This window comes from Sminthopsis crassicaudata, chromosome 2 (genome assembly GCF_048593235.1).
Source record: "Sminthopsis crassicaudata isolate SCR6 chromosome 2, ASM4859323v1, whole genome shotgun sequence".
Classification (NCBI taxonomy): Eukaryota; Metazoa; Chordata; class Mammalia; order Dasyuromorphia; family Dasyuridae; genus Sminthopsis; species Sminthopsis crassicaudata.
This window is the reverse complement of record NC_133618.1, coordinates 385797167-385811365: the sequence shown is the minus strand read 5'-3', so window position 1 is coordinate 385811365 and position 14199 is coordinate 385797167. Positions and strand designations below refer to the sequence as shown.

General features: G+C 36.7%; 1 protein-coding gene across 3 annotated transcripts in view; it reads right to left on the bottom strand.

The window, feature by feature from the left end:
- The window catches only part of MYOT (myotilin), a 77088-nt gene extending 63138 nt beyond the window's left edge, over positions 1-13950 (bottom strand). Inside the window, exons 1-2 of one of the 3 annotated variants that reach the window (XM_074291410.1) lie at positions 13679-13809; positions 13484-13594 (exon numbers count right to left, since the gene is read on the bottom strand). The gene's annotated coding sequence lies outside the window, so the exon portion shown is untranslated. Of the gene's footprint in view, positions 1-13483; positions 13595-13678 lie in introns of all 3 variants that reach the window. The other 2 variants (XM_074291412.1, XM_074291411.1) reach the window with 2 other exon arrangements.
- Positions 13951-14199: the final 249 nt, after the last annotated feature.

The window sequence follows — 14199 nt, the reverse complement described above, 5'->3', positions numbered from 1 at the left end:
ATTAGAAGGGAAGCAATAAATTGGGAAAACATTTTTATATTTAAAGTCCTGATAAAGGCCTCATTTCTAAAATATATAGAAAATTGATTCAAATTTATAATAACTCAAGTCATTATCCAATTGATAAATGGTCAAATGATATGAACAGACAATTTTCAGATGAAGAAATTGAAACCATTTCTAGTCACATTAAAAGGTGTTCTAAATCACTATTGATCAGAGAAATGCAAATCAAGACAATTCTGAGATACCATTACATACCTCTCAGATTGGCTAAGATGACAAGAAAAGACAATGATAAATGTTGGAGGGAACATGGGGAAATTGGGACACTAATACATTGTTTAATGTATTAGTGGAACTGTGAATGGATCTAGCCATTCTGGAAAGCAATTTGGAACTATGTTAAAAAATTATCAAACTGTGCATTCCCTTTGATCCAGCAGTGTTTCTATTGGGCCTATATCCCAAAGAAATCTTAAAGGAAGGAAAAGGACCCACATGTGCAAAAATGTTTGTGGCAGCTCTTTTCATAGTGGCAACAAATTAGAACCTGAGTGGATGCCCATCAGTTGGAGAATGGTGAATAAGTTATGGTATATGAATGTTATGGAATATTATTGTTCTATAAGAAACAATCAGGAGGATGATCTTATCCTGGAGATATCCTGGATGGAGAGGCTTATGTTAAATGATGCTAAGTGAAATGAGCAGAGCCTGGAAATCATTATACATGGTAACATCAATACTATAGGAGATCAATTCTGATGAAGATGACTCTTTCCAATAATGAGATGATTGATGCCAGTTCCAATGATCTTGTGATGAAGAGAGCCATTTACACTCAGAGAGAGGACTATGGAAACTGAATGTCGGTTACAACATAACATAACTTTTGCTGTTGTTGAGCGTTTGCATTTTGTTTTTTGCTCATTTTCTTTCCTTTTTGAACTGATTTTTTCTTATGCAGCAAGAAAATTGCATAAATATGTTTATATATATATACATCTATGTATAAAATTGATTTAACATATATTTTAACATGTATAACATATATTGGATTGCTTGTGTTCTAGGAGAGAGGGTGGGGGAAGGAGGGAAAAATCTGAAACACAAGGCTATGCAAGAGTCAATGTTGAAAAATTATCCATGCATATGTTTTGAAAATAAAAAGCTTTAAAAAAAAGTGATAGAGATGAGGCTAGATGACTACCTGTTCTATAAGGGATTCTTACATGGAGTAGAGGGTTGCACTAGATAGTCCCTAAGGCCACTTCCAACTCTAGGATTCTAAATGCAGATCTCTAATGGTTTATTGGCTCTTCTTCCCATGTCCCTGGAAAAGTATGGAAGGTAGAGGTTATTTGTATAGGCCATTGGGCAAAGACCCAGTTGGCCTTGAGGGGAGTGCCAAGCAGGATGCTACAGGGAAGGCCAGGGGCATCTTGTTTTTAATTTGCAAAGCTGGCTTAATGCTACCCAATATCCTCTTGGGGACTCTTTTCATTACTCAGGGTTCCACCAGCACACATGGCTGTAAAGGTGGTAACCTGATTCCCAGCTAACAAGGCAGTAAAAGTCTTAGCTGTCCCTAATACACATGTACTCCTTCCAAGAAGAATAACTGCCTGTTTGTGGAAGAGAAAAAGAGAAACAATGGAGTTAATCAAAATTCAGAGTGATCTTAAAACTCAAGACTTCATCTAAATGGAATGAAATTGAAAAATATAAATGTGTCATTCAAAGGCTTTCATTTGGAGACCTAATTACAATGTTTCTTACAAATCATTAATCTATATAGAATCAATACTAGGTTTAGAGGAAGTGAGACAGGATTTTGGAAGTAAGGAGATGTCAAAACTATCCGTACTCCCTACATATTACTGTTTATCTCACCATTAGAGCTTCATTCCTTTGCACAATAGAATGAGTCTCCTCTTTGGCCTCCCTAGGAGGAGCAACACATTAAACCATTATTAGTTTACTTACTAGTTATAAACAAACTAGGAACCCCAGGGACCAGGAGGGAACAGTTAATACTGTCTCTATCAGATAAGTCACTGGTCGGTTATGTGACTCATTTTCTCATTGGTCCCCAGTATCTTCATCTGTGAAATGAGGGGCACAATGGCAGTGGTGTCAAACTCAAATAGAAACAAGGTATATTTGTGAAAATGTTTATGTGACTTAGAAAACCACATATTAATATTATCTATAGGCCACTGAATTTTATTTTGTTAAATATTTCACAATTACATTTTAATCTGATTACATCTGAACCAGACTAACATTCCTTCTAGCTGGAACATTCTAGTGGCTATAACCTAAAATTTTGATGTAGGAAATAAAATGAAGGAAAAATCCTGGTGTATGGATCCTAGTAATGTTGGTGGGAAGGCAGATATGGGGACTTAAGTAGCTTACTGCAGAAAATCACTGAGCCCCTTAATGGAATCATCAAATTTCACCTATTTGACATTTGTGATTTTATCAAGGCTCTGCCCCTCTCACACCCAGTTTAAATATCAGTGTGAAAACTACAGGTCTCTTTAACTTTGTATAAATAGAAGAATGATGTCTGGGAAGACTGGGGTGGGGGACAGTCTTGTCCTGACAGAAGCTGTAGAAAGATAAAGCTTGATATAAGGAGGATCTTCCTAACAATTATTTCTATCTCAGTGAAAAGAGATGCTTTGAGGAGTAGTGAGTTCTTCAGCTGATTGGCACAATGGAGAGAGCACTGGGTCTGGAGTTAGGAAGACCTGAATTCAAATATGGTCTCAGACACTAGTTGTGTGACCCTAAACAAATCACTTAATCAATTAATTCAATTAATCAATCCTCTTCAAGATCTCTTCTGGCTTTGTGATCCCTTGTAGTCCTAACAAATTCAGTGTAGTCCGTAGTCCAAATTATCCTTGTATTCTTATTCAGTAGGAGCAGTAGGAGTTATACCTAGGATGGACAAATGGAACTTTGATCTAAGGACAAGTGAACTTTTACCTAGGGCACAAACTTGGAAGAGGGGAAAACACTAGTTTTCCCACGATAATCTCAACTGCATGTCATTTCAAGGGTCTCTGCTGATCCTTACCATTGCAGGCAGAGCTGTCTTCTACCAGGGTTTTGCTATTGTTATTCATCTCCCTCAGGCTTACCTTTTTCTTCCATCTTCACAGGGGTAAGGGTAAGGGCACAATAGCATTCCAGGATCTGTGCGACTTTTATTACAATTCTAATCGTAGTTCTAGCATATTTGATTTTTTGTTGTTGTTGCTGCTTGTAAAATTTTCTCTTTTTGATGTGGAGGCTTCAAAATTTAGCAATGATATTCCTGCATGTTTTTCTTGTAGAATCTTTTTCAGGAGGTGATCAGTGGATCCTTTCTATTTCTATCTCTTGCACTATCACTTCAGAACAATTTTCTTTAATTATTTCTTGTATTATTGTATCAAGGTTCTTTTTTTGGTCATAGCTTTCAGATAGTCCAATTATTTTTATGTTTTTTTCTTCTTATCTATGCTTCAAATCTGTTGTTTTTCTTACAAAATGTCTCACATTTTCTTCTATTTTTCATTCTTAATATTTTGTTTTCTTATTTCTTGGTCTCTTATAATTTTTTCTGGCTTTCCCTTACCTAATTCTAATTTTCAAAATAATTTTCTTCGTTAAGATGCTGAATCTTCTTTTCTACTTGCTCCACTGCTTCTGCATTTACTGGTCATGCTCTGGTTCCTCCTTACCTTAGGCTACATCTCAGCAGCACAGCTGGACCTGGTGTTCCTTATTAATAGAGGTCCTCTCAATCTTTCTGTACTCAGACTCAGATTCTGCACACTGTCTGGAAGGTGACAGTTTCTATTGGTGGGGCTGAGGCTACTCTTGAACCCATCTAGCCCCAAGGCTCTCTGCTTGTTATTTTAGGGGAGCCAGGCTAGAGAAATTTATACTTCACACAAGCCAAATTTTCATCTGGAATTTTTCAGCTTTTCTCTGGTTGTTCTAGAAGAAACCGTATTCTGCCCCAACTCTTACTTGTTTTTTATCTGTCCTTGTTCAACCTGCAGTGAAATTTTATTTAATTTATAGGTGAAATCTGAAGAGCTTGGAATTTTCTGACCCATTCCAACATCTTCCTAGAATCCTCTTAAGATGCTCTGTAAAAGAGCTTCATGTTTTCATATATAATTCTTTTGTGATATTTGTATGTTGAAATGTTTATATATATTTGTTAAGTTTACAATGTAAAGGGAAATTTAAAAAAAGACAAAAATTTCATGCAGGGCTTTATCTGCTTCCATCTTCTCATGCAGAAATTTCCTTCTTCCTTCTCCCTCACTCAAAAGTCAAAAGCTGATTAACTGTGGTATATATGGGCTGAGAAACAAGCAATAAGAAGTGTAAGGAATGTTACCTTCCTTTCCTGTGCAGATAGAAAACCATCTCCTTACTTTGGAGATATAGGGAGAGCAATACTTAATATGCTACTATGACTAAATGTTAGTTGACATGAGGGCATCTGCTAATTTTGGGATGGAGGTAAATTCGTCATTGGGGATGACTTAGTTAACATGGGGAAAAAGAAATGGGGGAACTCATGGAAGAGATAACTTAGGATCCTGATGTCAACTAGCCTAAGCTCTGAATATTTAGCTTTGTTATATCAATTTACTTCTCCTCTTTCTACTTTCGCATGTTCCTGACTTTAAATATATAAAAAAGTAGTCTATTGAGACAAAGAGAGATGATTTCCTTATAGCAAAAAAGTGTCAAATAGATATTGACAGGAGACTTTAGTTTGTAGAACTCCTGATTCTTGGAAGTTATGTCTTGGCAATCTTAGTAAAAGATTAACTCTAGATGTGGATGGGTCTTGAAACCCAAGGCCAGGTGAATTCCTACATGAAGCTGTGGATTCTCTTTTTTAATAAACTCTATTTCTCAGAAAAAGTCCTTGTTTGGATTAATGTCATTGCTGAGCTGACTGAGTAAACTCTGGAGCAGAACTCGTCAAGCTGAAGATGAGTACTTCTGACAAGCCCCACTCCTCCATAATTGGCCAGGCCCCAGAACTCTACTGATATTGATGGATTAGGCAGAATGAGTCAGTCATTATCTGCCTTCTTGCTTCCATGTGTAACTATCTTCCTCTTCTTTCTTTCTACCTTTTTCACTGATAATCAAGTCAATATTACCATTGCTACTGTGAAATAATCAGCTATTCTATGGCTCCATTCAGAATCCCTCTGATTCTAGACTGGGAGAGAAGCTTTCTCATGCTTGGAGGGAAACATCCTCCTAACTCACTCATAGATTTGAGGCCTGTTGGGTACTGCCAATCTTGTTTAACTTGTCTACCAAGATAGTTTTATCAGAGTGTGGCCATTGTGCATACTACAGCTTCTTGGGGCCACAGATAAGAGTTATATGACAGATAGACAGCAAAAGTGTATAAATATCCCTGAAAAGGGCTCATCTAGCCCTCATACCATATTATAATATAATAATCCATACGCCCCATGTAATCTACCATGGCATAATGGATAGAGAGTTCAATTCCCTACCCAATATACACTTATTATATGACCTTATGTAAATCATTTAACTTCTTAGTTTCCTAATCAACTCTTGAAAATTAAATTAAAGAAAAGGTGCCAACCTGCATTGGTAGAATCTTTCCGTCTGTTCCCTATAACCTAGTGGCAGCTAAGGTGTTACAGTGGGTAACAGCACTAGACATGGAGTCATGAAGACCTCAATTCAAATCCTACATCAGATATTTACTAGTTGTATGATCCTGGATAAATTACTCAGTTTTGATTTCCTTATCTGTAAAAATGAAGAGAATAATAACTCCTACTCCTGAGAATTAAATGAACTATCAGTTAAAGTACTTTAAAGATCTTAAAGCTTTGGAATAGTTCTTATTTTTGTAAATTTGCCTTGGTTCTCTATATTGAGAAATTAGATCTTTATCAGAGAAATTTGCTAATTCTCCTCCCTTCCCCCAAGTTTTCTACTTTTTCTCTAATTTTTGCCATGTTGATATTGTTTGTGCAAAATATTTTTAAGTTTATGTAATTGAAATGATTTATTTTATCTCCTATGAATCTCTCTTCTCTTGCTTGGTCAGTAACTCTTTCTTTAGATCTGATAGGTAATTTCTTCCATTTTCCTCTAATTTGCTTGTTATCACCTTTTAGGTTTAAATGAGGTACTTATTTTGAGCTTATCATGTACAGTTTGAATTGTTGGTCTATACTTAGTTTCTGCCAAACTACTTTCCAGTTTTCCTACCAATTTTTATCAAGTTCTTGCCCCAGTGACTGGGATTTCTGGATTTATCAAATACTAGGTTACTGTGCTCATTTGCTTCTGTATATTGTGTACCTAATCATACCTTAATGCTTCTTTATATTCTGTACCTAATCATATCTTAATACTTAAAATAATAATCTAATCTCTCTATTTCAAGAAAAGATAGGGAGAATTTTCAGCCTTTAAGTGAAAACAATATTTTTGTTGGCTAGCCTCTAGGGGCAATTTGTTTCTACCTATTGCAAGCCATTAGTGGCAAAATGAGAAAAAAGGAGCCATAGTCCCACTGCAAGTTGTGATCTGCCAATTCAACATCCAGTGAAAGCAGGAGGTGAGGGAGAGAGAGGAGGAGAAATTTCCATAGTTTCTGTACATAGCAAAGGCTATTGAAAAAAAAAAAACACGAATAGGAAAGCATTGAAAAACAATGTGTATGTTTGATAAAAGTGACTCTTTCCCAAAGCAGTACAGTAATAGAATTATAGAGGTCATCCACTTTACATATTAAAAAAATAAAGGCCTAGAAAAAGGTTATTATTTGCATATGAAGAAAGCATGATATAGAAGGAACTCTAGGTATGGAGTAGTAGGAAACTATATGACCATGGACAAACTAATTTTTATCACTGATTACATAAATGAAAGTTATCATTTCTTTGAACTGAATCCTTAACAATATTCTTTTTTTTTTTTTTCTGAGGCAGTTGGGGTTAAGTGACTTAACAATATTCTTAAACTTATTTTTTAAGAGCTCACCTCCTAATATTAACCCTTAACACTGGAGCACAGATTTGTCTATCAGAGTACTGGAGTTAGTCAGGCATAGGTTTGTTGGAAAGGCCTTGTGGATAGAAGGTTGTACTGGGAGTGAACATTTGTGAGGAAGTAGGAAAAAGGCAGAATAAAAGACAGCAATTATCAAATGTAGATTTTGCTAAAAACTTTTGTCTTTAAGTTGGATATCTATTCTAAGGCAGACCAGGGGGAAAGGGCTGAAATGTGTGGAAAGCACCATTAGTAAAATTAGTTTGCTTCCTAAACTGACTCCAACCATAGTACTGGGAAGCTTTTATGATATGTTTTTCCTGTATCTTAGCTTCCAAGACACCAGTGCTAGGCTGCTTACTTGGGGATTTAGCTGTATCCTCTGAATGTAAGTTTCTTTGCTAAATTGCTCCATGAGAGAAGGTGCTGGGTCTCATTTACCTTTGTTTCTCCTAGTGCCTTGCACATAAGCACTCAGTAATTGCTTTGTTCAAAGAAAGAGTACGTTTCATTCAAGTGCTGCTTCTCCACTGGGTGTTTTCTGATTCTCTTATTGCTAGCTATTAGGTCTCTCTCCCGATTGAGGGGTAGGGCAGCTTAGTGAATAGAATGGTTTGGAGTCAAGAAGACTTGGGCTTAAATCCTGCCTCAAATGCCTGCTATCTGTGTGACCCTGGGGAAGGCAGCTAACCTTTTTGAGCCTTAATTTCCATAAAAGGAGGATGATAATAAGTGCCCACTTCACAAAGTTTTGTTTGACTCAAATGAGATACTGCCTGCAAAGCACTTTGTAAACATTATAATTCTCTAAAAATGAAAGTTATCATTATAGATTTTATATTCATTTATGTGCTTGTATATATATGTACATATATATTTAATTTAATATGCATTATATACTTTTATATTTGTTATTTTCGTTCAGTTATACGAGTCTTCCTGATCTCATGTGGGGTTTTGTTGGCAAAGATGCTAAAGTAGTTTGCCATTTCCTTTTCCAAGAAAGCAGAAATTAGGTGATTTGCCCAGAGTCACACAACTAATGTGTGTCTGAGGGCAAATTTGAACTCAGGAAGATGAACTTTCCTGATTCCAGGCCTAATACTCGATCCACTGAACCATCTGACTGCCACTATTGATATATATATATATATATATATATATATATATACACTGGTTCTTACATATTTTACATTCACCTAATGTTTTTGTTTTTAAATACTCCCAAAGATGGGGGGAAGATTTGGGCATGTTTGAAAGAGGCATGGATGGAGTTAAAAAGAGAATTTGAAAATAAACTAGAAGAAGGAGAGAGACATACACAAAGACAGAAACAGAGAAACAGATACAGAGAAAATTAAAAGGGCAAGTAGTAGGGAATGGAATTGAGGGTAGTGGAGTTAGCATTGGCGTGACCTCATTAATTAATCCATCATCAAATCAGCTATATTCACTTAATAAGATTTCACATTGAAGAATCCTATGATTATGTGTTAAGTCCTCTCTTGTGTACAGTGCTATACATTTGTTGACTTTTGTTTTCTTCAAATGAACATTTTATCTTTATATGGGGCAGGTAAGTACTAAATTAAATGTGTTTAATTTAATTGAGAGGTATCATGGTTTATTATAGAATATATATGTAGTTCAGAGCTCTGAAGTCTGCTAGACTGATCTGTGTAATCTTGAAAAGGATTTTGATTTCCTACTATGTAAAATGAGTAGTTCAGACTAGATGGTCTCTAAGATCCTTTTGGATGAATAATCACTTCATGGTATATTTAAGCAGTTAACATTTTTGAAAAAAAAATGCTTTTATAATCAAGAAGAAATTTTGTTAGAATTATCTTCATTCATCAGATAGGTCATCTCACACATTAACCAGGAGCAGCTCAATAACATTTGGAGCCTTTTGTTTGATTCCACAAAACAGTTGTATCTTCATTTGAGCCTGAGTCTAATTTAAGCCATTGATGCAAGTTGGAAAAATTTTGAAACAGTAAACCAGTAGGTGATAGAGTCTGTGATGATGGACTACATTCACCTTCTGTTCTGTTAACATTTTCCTGCTATTCCATAAAATATATTTCTGGACTCAAATTGTATGCATGAAACACAAAATTCTCTAGTTAGGAATTTTCTAGCCTTTTCCAGGGTATATATTGTCCCCATGGTGGTATAACTGTTCAAGAACAACAATAATGCCAAAAAGCCATGGATCTGGAAAGGAGAAGCCCTTGTTCTGAGCCCTGGCCTTGACACCAACTTAATGTTTGACCTTGGACTCTTGAAGAGTTAGTTTCTTCCTCTGTAAAATGAGAAGATTGAACTAGATGATCTCTCAGTTTCCTTCCAGCTTAGGCATTCTGTCCTGATGTCCCTTCCAGCTCTGACATTTTATACTCTAAGTACTAGGGTCTTTTTTAGATTTGACATACTATACTAAGGTACTAACAATTCAGAAATTCCTATATTCTATGATAATAATGTTTGGGACAACGGGTAATAACCCAGGGAATCTGTGGGATGCATAGCAGAATTCTTTGTAAGGAACATGATCTTCACTTGCTTCTAATTTTACCTCTGTTGTATAGTTTTAAAATATGAGACAGCTGGTGCTAGATAAATCTCTTCTGTCAAGCTGTACAAGATTGCAGTCAAATGAAATGTGCAGGGTTAAACTCAAATGGAATAAAGTGGAAACTACTACTTAAGTGATGTCTTTTCACTTCTCACTCTTTCAATACACAGGTAGGATCACCTGGACTAGAGATTCTAGGAGCAGTCCTGGTGAAGACATGAAGTAGATGGAATACCCATTTTTACCCAAGCACTGGGATTTCACTCTTCTCCAAGGAAATGGCTGCTGTCAAGGAAACACTAATTCCCAATATCACTGCCCAAGTTAGGAAATCCTTTTAGTGATACCTAATGGAGGGTGGCTCTTGAAAGTTTTGCTGAAGAATGGAAAACAAAGCTACTGGCTAAATCTCATATGGGTATATGCATGCATGTCATGCAAATTGTGAAGGGACAAATGAAGGTGGTGAATTCAGATTGTTGGCTTTTTGTCAGCAGACCAGACTGCTAAATAGAAAGGCACTAAAAATATAGTGGAGCCAAACTCTGCCTGCCAGGGGCTGAACATTTAGATAACTTGTCTATCGAGTTGGTCTTGACATCAGCTCGCCAAATGTAATCTGCAAATTGAGAACAAGTATGAGAAATGGCTTATGCCACAAACTACTGCCAGTAACAGGCCTTTGCACCTGTTGTGATGTACTCTTGCCAGTATCAGCTAATTAGTCAATCTAGCTCCTCTGGGAGATGAGTAGGAACATCAAGGTGAGAGCTGAGAGCCAGGTATGCGATTATTCTCAGGAGAAATAACTGGTTCTATTTTAGTTTCAAATAGAAACTTGGCCTGATTAGTTCTTGGCTTATCTAGGGACAGCATGGTGTAATGGGACAGCAATAGAATTTGGAGTCCAAGAATTTTGGTTTATGTCCCAGATTTGCTAGTTGGTACTTAATTGATCTTGGGCATCACCTGACTTCTCTAAATCTCTGTCTCTCCCTCTATAAAATAAAGAGAGTTCTACTAGATGACCTCTAGGGTCCCTTCTAACTCTAAATCTAGAATCCTATGACACCTTCATTTGGGTGGCAGTTTATCCTAGAAGTCATATTCTACTAGGGCTGGAAATGAGTTACCCTTAGAACAATAATTTTATAAGTTCAGATCTTTACTCAAGTCCTTGCAAGTCTTTTTCTTTTTTCTTTTTTTTTTTGTCAATCAAAAGGCAAAATGTTCACAGAGTCAGAATCCCCTGATGGTGACCATCTTCGGTCATGGGAATCCTTACCCGGCCCGGACACGGAAAGGAATGACAGATTGATAGCTCTTTCTCGATTCTGTTGCTACTTCAGAAACCACTCTGGTCAGTTCCCAACTTAACTCAACAGGTGAATGTCAAATGAGAGGCAATATGCTATAGTGGACAGAATGTAGGATTTGAAATTAGGAAAAACTGGGTTTGAATCCCACTGTAGACACTAGCTGTGTGATATGGAGCAAGCCCCTTAACTTGTCTCAGTTTTATCATCTGTAAAATGGGAACAATGATAATATCTACCTTATAGGGTTATTGTGAGGAGCAAAAGAGTATATAAAAGTATACAAAGTCCTTTGAAATCCTTTCATGCACTATATAAATTGAGCCATTATTAATATCTCTTTTGCTTTGGGTTAGAGAAACAAAGCAAGTTACTGCCTTCAATATGTGTTCTGCCCACTTCGTCTGTATTTGTAGAATTTTGGCCATGCCTGAAATAATTCCTGCTGTGTCTTCATAAGAAGGTTCAAGAGAAAAACCTTTAAACTTCAAGAACCTTGGCAGTAGTTACTGTTAACAGTAGCCTGTTAATACCATCTAGCCGGACAGCCAGACTCCAGTGTTATTTTTTCCTCCCAAGCTCCAGGAGTGATTTTTGATCTTAGAATAGTTGAAAGAATTCTAGGACTAGAAGGAAAGGGGAAAAGTTACAATATCTAGTTCCTTTCCTTAGGCAAAAACTCATTACACTAAAGTAGATATTTACCCTATAAAATGATCTCATAGCTTCCCCCTGCATCCCAGGGCTCAGAGATTTCTCCTCTCCTTCCTTCTTCACTAGAAATCAAATGCTCATTATCTTTCAACAAACAATTAATTCTTTTAATACTTTATAATAACTTGAAAAATATTAGCAAACATGAACATTTCCATCTTCAAAGAAAAGAAAAAGAGGACTGTACATGAAACTACAAATCTATTCTGTACAATTGGTTTTTTAAAAGTATATATTGAATTTAACTCATTACTACCAACATTACCCTGCTTATCTGTGTCTCCTGACACAAAATCAAGCTACTAATTATTTAAGTAAATTTTAATCACTTAACTTGTTAATATTAAATGTGCATCTAATACCTACTGTGTTCCAGGCACTGAGAATATAAATATAAAAACTAGAAATCAACTAGTCCAATACTCCCATTTCACAGAAGAGTAAAATGAGGTCAGAGATAGGATGTGACTTATGTGAGATTATATAGCAATGAGATAGAATTGAACTGGTAGGAGCTTTAGATATTATCAATTCCAGGGACTCTTAAACTTTCCTTGTGTTATGGACTCCTCAGAATCATGATTTTTAAATGCTTAAAATAAATAACACACACACACACACACACACACACATATATAGGATATAAAGAAAGCCACATATAATGAAATTAAGATGTCAAAGTATATTTTAAAAAGTCAAGTGCACAGGATAAAAAGCCTTGATCTAATTCAACTCTTTTATTTAAGGGAGAGGTAAAACTGAGGCCAAAAATAATTGACTTGCTCATGGTGACAGAAGTAATAAGTTGCAAAACTTTAGGCCCCAAATATTGCTACTTAGTGGCAAAGATAGACCTACAGTAAGGCCTCTAAATCTCCCTTCTACCCCAGGTAATATTGTTTAAGATTTTGGATTCTCGTATTTCTCTCCTTTTGAATTTTCCCCAAATTTCCCACCTTCCATTTGTGAGAGACTCAGAAAAAGTCCTGAATGATGCTGGCTTCAGTTGGTCATTCATTTGACAAAATATTTATTAAGTACTAGGTTCCAGGCACTGTACTAATAAGCATGCTAGCTGAAGGAGAGCTAAAGGAGTTACTGTCTTTCTAAGACTCTTACTAACCCCAGTCTTGATTTGATTCCATGTATGAACCTGAATCAAAACTTCATGGTCCCTGGAGATGTTGGTGACTCTCACAGATATATGAGACCCAAAGATACTGAAAGACACTACATTTTTGTATTCTCTATTTGTGCATAGTAGATATTCAAAGAAATGTTTTTTATAAACTAGTAAAGAGAAAGGGATGGAGAAGAGGACGGGAGAAAGAAAGATAAGATACTCAGATGTGGAAATAGATCTTGAAAAGACCCTAGAGGCCATTGACTGCAACCTCTCTTTGTAGAAGGGAAAACTGAGGTACAGAGAACTTGTGTGATTTGCCTGGAGTCATACAGCTAGAAAATATCTGAGGAGTTATTTGAAATCAGGTGTTCCTGCTTCCATTTGTAGTACCCTCTTCACTTATTATCCTGTCTTGTCAAAAAGGATGAGAGTTCTTATGGGCTCAAATGTTTAGATATTGGCAGCCCATCATTGAGGATTGAATCTAAAGAAATTACTGAACTAAAGCAAATCTGAATTGCTGAAATGAGATAAAGCAGGAAGGCAGGAACAAAGGAAGGGAGGGGGAGGGACTAAGGAAGGAAGAAAGGAAGGAAAGAATTTGACTCCAAAAGAAGAGGCAGGGTATCAACATTCTAGATAGTTTATGAAAAAATCACAAACCTCAAGAGTTGGGCCCTTTCCCCACCTTGGGCAAGGGGAAGTACTGATTGAGTACTGAGATTTACTCTTCTGTTCTTAAGGAAGGGGGGTACTGAAGTTTCCTCTTCTGTTCTATGAAGAGAATGAACTGCATGAATGTGGCATGAGAAAACAACCAGTCAACCAATCAGAAACCTTATCTTCAAAGGTACTCACGGCCTCAGTGTCTTCCACTCTGTCCTTGGCTCTGGATGCTGCCTTTGTGAGACAGTGATAGAGACTTGCTCAAGGGCAGTCCTATGTGGACCCACTGAGAGGTCCCTTCAGGATTGGGTTTGTCTGATGCATATTCCCACTCCCCAGTGAGGAGGGGCATAGCTGGAATGTCAGCTGTGTGCACAGAAACTAAAGCTTTTTCTAGTCTTGAGGAAAGGGTCCCCATGAATTCACTCCTACAATGTAGCCTTTGCTGCCCCATCCTTCTGAGAATGCCAGTCCTTTTTTCAGAGGGGCTAAAAGTATGTGACCCTGGGTTAAACATTAAGAATTACACCTCACATCTAAATATGAACAAGGGAGATAAAAGACCAGGCAGGAGCCAAAGGTTCATGGTGAGTAAGGCATTTTTATCTGGAATGTGGAGAATTTTGATCTTGGCATTTAAAGGAAATACAAGCTGTGTTTCTCAACCCACAAGGCAGGAGATATAGCCCGTAGCTACTTAGGTTGGGACCACA